The following is a 7,760-nucleotide window of genomic DNA, read 5'->3' on the forward strand; positions in this document are numbered from 1 at the left end:
CAAAAAACAAAAGCTGAATGTTTTCTCTGATATGCGGGTGCTAATTCACAGTACGTGGGGATTGGGTAGAGAAGAATAGACTTTATATTAGGTAGAGGGGAGTGAAAGAAGGGGAAGGGATATGGGGGTAGGAAGGATAGTAGAGTCAAACAGACATTATTACTTCATGAACATATATGACTGCATGACTGATGTGATCCCACAAACTGTATAACCAGAAAAATGAGAAATTACACTCCATTTGTGTATGATCTATCAAAATGTATAAGTGTATTCTACTGTCTTGTATAATAAATTAGAACAAATAAAAATAAATAAAACCCAAAACCTGTATGCTCAGGTTTGTTTATTAATTTATTTTTTTGATAACCATTTAGGTAGGTTGTTTTGATCATTTTTTGTCAGGTGATGATTAGGAATTTTTTTTTTTTAATGAATTGATCCCATGAAGAAGAATGGAGCTTCCTTTTCCTATCTCAACCATTCCAGGATCAGTGGCTTACAGTACAGACATGGCCAAGTCCAAGAACCACACCATGCACAACCAGTCCCGAAAATGGCCCAGAAATGGCATCAAGAAAACTTGATCACAAAGATATGAATCTCTTAAGGGAGTAGACCCCAAGTTCCTGAGAAATATGCATTTTGCCAAGAAGCACAACAAGAAGGGCCTGAAAAAGATGCAGGCAAACAGTGCCAAGGCCATGAGTGCCCATACTGAGGCTATCAGGGCCCTGGTAAAGCCTAAGGAGGTTAAACCCAAGATGCCAAAGGGTGCCAGCCTTGCCCCCTTTGATTGCCTCGCCTTCCTTGCCCAACCCAAGCTCAAGAAGCTTGCTCAGGGGTTGTGGGCTCTGCTGGCCCAAGCCCAAGCCCAAGCCCAAACCAAGACCCAGGCTGTAGCTCCAGCTCCTGCTCCCAATGTTGCCAGGCCCCCAAGTGTGCCCAGGTTCCTATGAACGTTCCATAGTAAAAATTTCTCTTTGCAAATGTGAGAACAGAAGAGAAGAATGGAGAGTCTTCTAGATTAGAAATGACATCCATTTTTTTCTAGGTCAGGAGTAAAGCAGAATTTCATTAGAATACATAACCTGTTAAATCCCCAAACCACATGAATACCATTTTTTTTTTTTTTTTTTTTTTTTTTTTTTTTGGTGCTTAGTGCTTTAGGAAAGAGTTTAGAGAACAGCCAAGTTACATGTTCCTTCACAGACAAAATGTTGACAGATGCCAAAGGACCTGAGCAAGGTGAATCTGGCATGTGTCCACTGGAGTGCACGGAGCAAGCAACATTCCACATGCACTGCTTGTGGCAGGTAATGACTGTGGTAAGAACAGTGGTCTGTGTGCAGGAGAATATTTCAGCTGCCCAGGTTCATGAAACTTCTGAAAGGCCAGGAAATAGCTGTGCAAGGGAAGGGTCTTGAGCTTGAGGAAGGTTGGAGGCAGGAAGGTCTTGCCTGGCCTCGAGGACATCTTTTTAAAGATAATTACTTTGGTTGCTATGAGACTCTGTGTACATGTAGACTAAGGAGAGAAGTGAAGCCAATTGAAGCCTCTGAAGGAGTTCTATGAAATAACCATGGTCTTAAATATCACAGCTCTTTGCTATGGGAAGCACTAAGAAGAGAATAGATTAAATCATTAGCAGCCTTGCCAAGAAGAACAGAGTGTGTTTTAAGAGTGCCAGTTCCCAGTGAATTTGATAAAATTCTGATTTTTATCCAAATAAATCTTCCAAATGTCACAAAAGATTAATTTTATTGTATTTTTAAATATTAAAAGTGAGAGATGTTTAGTGGTAAGGTGGCGATTGAAGGGAACCTTTTCTTCAGCATTAGGAGTTGCCTTTAAAAAAACATAGAGTCTCTAATTTATGATGGTTCAACATATGACTTTTCTATTTCATGATGGTGCAAATGTGGTGCACATTCAGTGGAAACTGCTTCAGATTTTGAATTTAGATCTTTTCCTAGGCTAGTGATGTCTGGTATTTTATACTCTTGCAAGGCTGGGCATGAGCTGCAACTCCCAGTCAGCCCCTCAATCACAAGAGGAAGCAACCCACACTCTACAGTGTACCAGGTGCTCTTCTATGAAGTCTGACAGGTGTAGCCAATGGATTTTTGACTGAAGATATTTTCAACTTATGTGGGTTTATTAGGAATGAATCCTGTCATAACTGGAGGAGCATCTGTACAAGTAAGCATTTTGATTTCTTGGTCCTTCTCATTTCTTCCTTGGTCAGTCTCTTATAGGAGGATGATTTCAACTTGGAATCTCCATCTCTTCCCTTCCTCCTTTATTTCCCAGGAATTACTTTTATTTAAAACATTGAGTTCATACTACGTGCAAATTGCCACTGGTTACATAAAATGAATGACTCTGGACCACAGTCCTAGTTTTGGTGTGTTGGGGATAGAAAGGTAAGAAATCTTATAATAATATATGATAAAGGACTTTACAGTGATGAGGACAATGTATTCTAGAAGAACAACAAGGTGACATTTGAAATTCCACACAGGCTCAATGAGTGTTTGAGAAGAGGACATTTTGCAAATGGGAATTGAAGGGCACAGGCATGAGGTGCAAAAGCACATGCTATCTTGGGAGGCCTGTTAGTCACTTTGTGTGTTTGGAATAGAGTATATGTTGGCATGTGTGGCAGCTGAGGCTGGATAAGTGGGTATTTAATGATTTTATGTTTTAGTCTGCTGGTTGTAGAGAGTAATAAGAGGTTTTTAAGCACTCAGTGGGCAATCTCGTTTCTTTTCATGGCTTTAACTCGCATCCCTAAGTTAATTATTCCCCAATCCTTACCTGCAGTTCTGACTTCCTTCCTATGCATCATAATTGTATTTGAAACTGCTGACTTACTAGCACATATATTCTCCCGCTGGTACTCAAACAAGTCCAGTTTAAACAAACTTATTTTGTTCTTATAAATTGTTCCTCCATTTATTTCATAATGTCATCATTTCTTCAAAGCAACTTGGCTTAACATCTTAGTGCTATTGTCCCTTTTTATTTCAGTTTCCCCATCATTCAGTGTTTAACAAATTCTACTAATTTTGCTCCCAAGAACTTCACACCTATTTTTCCATTTCTGTTCCTACTGCTGCTTCCACATGGCTCAGACTCCATTCTTTCATCATCTGGACTTTTGCAGTAGCCTTTTAATAATTAATTGTTTCTCCTTTCACTTCTAATCTAGTATACATAAAGGTAACAGAATTTCATCCTAAAAAATGAATCTTATCACATAATTCCTATTCTCAAAAACGTTTAATAGTTCATCTTCCCTTACAGAATAATATTCAGATTCCTTAGTATCTCTTTCAGGGCTCATGATCATCATTTGCTTTCATTCTTTCTAGAAAAAGAAAGTTTTCTTCATTTTTCCTTACAGTCTCCTTCCTAATAAATAATCCTTGTCAGAAATCATTCACATTACCATCATGTTGTTTTTTTAAAATATATCGAATACATCACACCTTATCTTATATTTAAATTAGTTTTATTCTTCTAATAGATAGTACATTCTTTGGAAGACAGTATAATAGTTACCTGTTGCTGTGTACAAGTTACCCCAACACAGAGCAACTTAATACAATGTACGTTTATTAACTCATAGTGTCATTGAGTCAGGAATCAAAGTTTACCTTCACTGAGTCCTCTGGCTTAGGGTCTTTCACAAGATGCTGACCAAGATGTTAGCTGGGCCTACTGTCATCTTAGGGTTCATTTGTGGTACAATTTGCTCCTGAGCTCATTCAGTATTTATAGCCAGATTCAACTCCTCCCAGGTTGTTGGACTGAGTGCCTCAGTTTCTCACTGACATGGCTAAAGGCTTCCCTCCACTACTTGCTGTATGAGTTTCTTCATAAAGCTGCTTGCACTGAATGCTTCCTTCATTACAGTAAGCATGTGAAAGCAAGAACAAAACCCATAGTCTTTTAAAACCTCATCTCATATACGACATCCCATCACTTCAGTCATATTTTATTTGTTAGCAGCATGACATAAAGTCTAGCCTTCATTCAAGGAGAGTAAATCATACAAGGGAAAGGACACCAGGAAGCTGATGTCACAGACCATTCTTGCTTCGCTCTCCACCATGGTGAAAGACGCCAAAAGTACTGCAGGTCTTCAGTAGTAACTTGCTTATTAAATTGAAATGTAGCATCTTGGTTTGGAAATGAAGTTTATACCAGTGTTAATAATTTCATTAATGTCTATGTATGATTAAAATCAGTCCAAGTCTTTGAATTTTTCTAAGTAATAAAAGATGAGGAAAAAAATTAGAAAATGTACTTAGTGGTTTAGTTGGAGGGTCACCAAATGAACCCTTTAATTAATTGTGTGAAGCTGATTCCCACATGGTGGAGAGGAAAGGGAAGGGGAAATGTGGAAATTGCCTCATGGTATCACTCTGAATTTCACTTGAACAACAAATTATGTACTGAGCAACATTTCTTAATAACTTCTGATTTTGTTGTATTTTAAGTTTCTTGATTTTGTGTAATTAGATATTGCTTTAATTATTTTAAAATTTAAGGCAGTTGCCATGTTTCATGTGACTTTATCTGTAATGATGTATAAATTTGAGATATTATTAGTTTTGAAAACTATAAGAAACTATAGTTTACTTACATTTAAAATAACTTTTTCTATTATTTTTATGAACAAAATATTTTCATAGGCATTATAGGCCCAACTATCATTGCATGAGAGCTACTTAATTTTTTTATTTCAGAAATGATTACTTTGATTCCCATGAATCAGTTTTATATGTCTTTTCAAAGTTATAAACAGATTAAAATAGTGTAATATGAAAAGAGAATAAATTTTGTTAGAATTATTTCTGGCGTAGGTTAAGGTTTTATTCATTACTTAGGTCAAAATAACCTCAGCTTTATTATTTCTATAACTGTATTATCTCTTTTTGAGATGTTTGAGACAGAATAAAGCTTAAATTCCCAGGAGCAGCCAAATAATTGCACTTGGAATTTATAAAATACCTTTCCTTTTAAGCTGACAATAGTGATGAAACATTTGCATTTAAGCCTGGCAAACATGTAAATTTGAAAGTTTGCTAAATGAATAAAATTGTGAATTAAATGAAGGAGAAAAATATTCCCTTTTTATTTGATTGAAACCATTAAATATGGATTATACAACACTTTACTTTCCAGGCAACATACTATTTAATGAACTTTTCCTGATTCTTATAAATTTCTTCAGATACTTCTTTTCCTGAACTTTTCTCATATTCAGGTGTGATTTCTAAAGAATATTTTCAATTCTCCTTAGAAATATATTATCAAGTTCCATTCCAAGCTCAGTTATATATTTACATTTTTTACCCTTTCTCAACTTGAGCTGCATGATCAAACCCATTTGGATTTAAGAATTTGGAAGGCAATATGAAAATAAATTGGTTTCAAATAATACCAATTTTGCCACATTTCCAAATGTTCAGAATTTACATAGTTAAATTGACTCATGACATAAAGGGTAGTTTAAGGCATGAAATCACAGATAAATTTCAGGAGGTGAAAGATTGCTTCAATAAAGAAAAAGAGATTATGCAAAGAAATCAAGCAGAAGTGCTTGCAATGACCAAATTAAAATTCAATGGAAAATATCACCAACAGACTAGACCACTTGGAAAACAGAACCTCAGACAATGAAGACAAAATATATCATCTTGAGAGTAAAGTTGACCACACAGAGAAGATCGTAAGAAACCATGAAGAGGACTTCCAAGAATTATGGAAAAGACCAAATTTAAGATGTATTGGGATAGAGGAAGGTGCTGAGGTACAAATCAAGGAATGCACTATCTTTTTAATAAAATAATATCAGAGAATTTCCCTAGCCTGAAAAATGAAATGGAAAATCAAATACAGGAGGTTTGCAGAACCCAAATAAACAAAATCAGAACAGACTTACATGAAGTCACATTATAATGAAAATGTCTAGAATACAGAATAAGGATAGAATTTTAAAGGCTACAAGAGAAAAGTATCAGATTATATATAAGGGGAAATCAATTCAGATCCCAGCTAATTTCTCAGCCCAGAATCTCAAAGCTAGGAGCTCTTGGAACAACATATTCCAAGATCTGAAAGAAAATGGATACCAAACAAGAATTTTACATTCAGCAAAATTAAGTTGCAGATTTGAAGATGAAATAAAAACTTTCCTTGATAAAGGTTAAAAGAATTCTTAACTAAAAAGCCTGAATTATAGAATAGTCTTATTTAGAGGAAATGAAAAAAAAAAAAAAAGTGAAACACCAGCAAAAGGGAAGAACTACACTAAAGGAAAAGACAAAGGAGAAATTAAATTAAAAACCAGAAATAAACCAAATGATCAAGAATACAAATCATGTCTCCGTAATAACCCTGAATATTAATAGCTTAAACTCATCATTCAAAAGACATAGACTGACAGATTGGATTGAAAAAAGAAGACCCAACAATATGCTGTCTCCCAGAGACTCATCTCATAGGAAAAGACATCCACAGACCGAAGGTAAAAAAGATGGGAAAAAACACATTACTCACACAGACTATGTAAACAAGCAGGGTTTTCCATCTTCATATCAGATAAAGTGGACTTTAAGCCAAAGTTAGAAGGGATAAAGAAGGACATTTCATACTGTTTATGGGAAACATACACCAGCAAAACATAACAATTATAAATATATATGTCCCAAACAATGGTACCTCAATGAACATAAAACAAACCCTTCTCAATTTCAGGAATCAAGTAGTCCACAACACAATAATACTGGGTCACATTAACACACCTCTCTCACCACAGGATAGATGTTCCAAACAAAACTAAACAACTAAATACACGTTGAAACTGTAGAACTAAATAATGCAATCAATGATTTGGACTTAATAGATATCTATAGAGTATTTCATTCATCATAAAGTCAATACATTATCTTCTCAGCAGCACATGGTATCTTCTTTAAAATAGACAATATCTTATGCCACAAATCAACTCTAAGCAAATACAAAAAAATACAGATAATACCCTGCATTCTATCAAATCACAAAGGAATGAAATTAGAAATCAATAATAAAGTAAAAAATGGAAGTTACTCCAACACATGGCGACTAAATAATACACTATTGAATGACGAATGGATAGCAGAAGAAATCAGGGAGGAGATAAAAATTACTTAGAGGTAAATGAGAACACTGATAAAACATATCAAAATCTCTGGGACTCTAGGAAGGCAGTGCTAAGGGGAAAGTTAATTTCATTGAGATCATTCATTAAAAGAATAGAAAGTCAACAAATAAATGACCTAATATTACATCTGAAAGCCCTAGAAGAAGAAAAGACTACCAATACCAAAAGCAGTAATGACAGGAAATAATTAAAATCAGAGCTGAAATCAATGAAATTGAAACAAAAGAAACAATTCAAAAAATTGACAAAACGAAGTTGGTTCTTTAAAAAGTAAATAAAATCGATAAACCCTAGAAATGCTAATGAGAGGAAGGGAAAACTCAAATTACAGAAATTCATGATGAAAAAGGAAATATCACAATGGACACTACTGAAATACAGATGATAATCCACACCTATGTTGAAAATTTATACTCAAATAAATTTGAAAGTGTTGAAGACATTAAAAAATTTCTAGAGATGTATGACCTACCCAAAGTGAATCAGGAGGACATGCATAATTTAAACAGATCAATTTCAAGCAATGAAATAGAAGATGCCATCA

General features: G+C 34.9%; 1 pseudogene; it reads left to right on the forward strand.

Annotated features, from left to right (window-relative positions):
- The first annotated feature begins 512 nt into the window (after positions 1-512).
- On the forward strand, positions 513-959 carry LOC124976582 (60S ribosomal protein L29-like; annotated as a pseudogene).
- The last annotated feature ends 6,801 nt before the right edge of the window (positions 960-7,760 follow it).

This window comes from Sciurus carolinensis, chromosome 2 (assembly GCF_902686445.1).
Source record: "Sciurus carolinensis chromosome 2, mSciCar1.2, whole genome shotgun sequence".
NCBI lineage: Eukaryota > Metazoa > Chordata > Mammalia > Rodentia > Sciuridae > Sciurus > Sciurus carolinensis.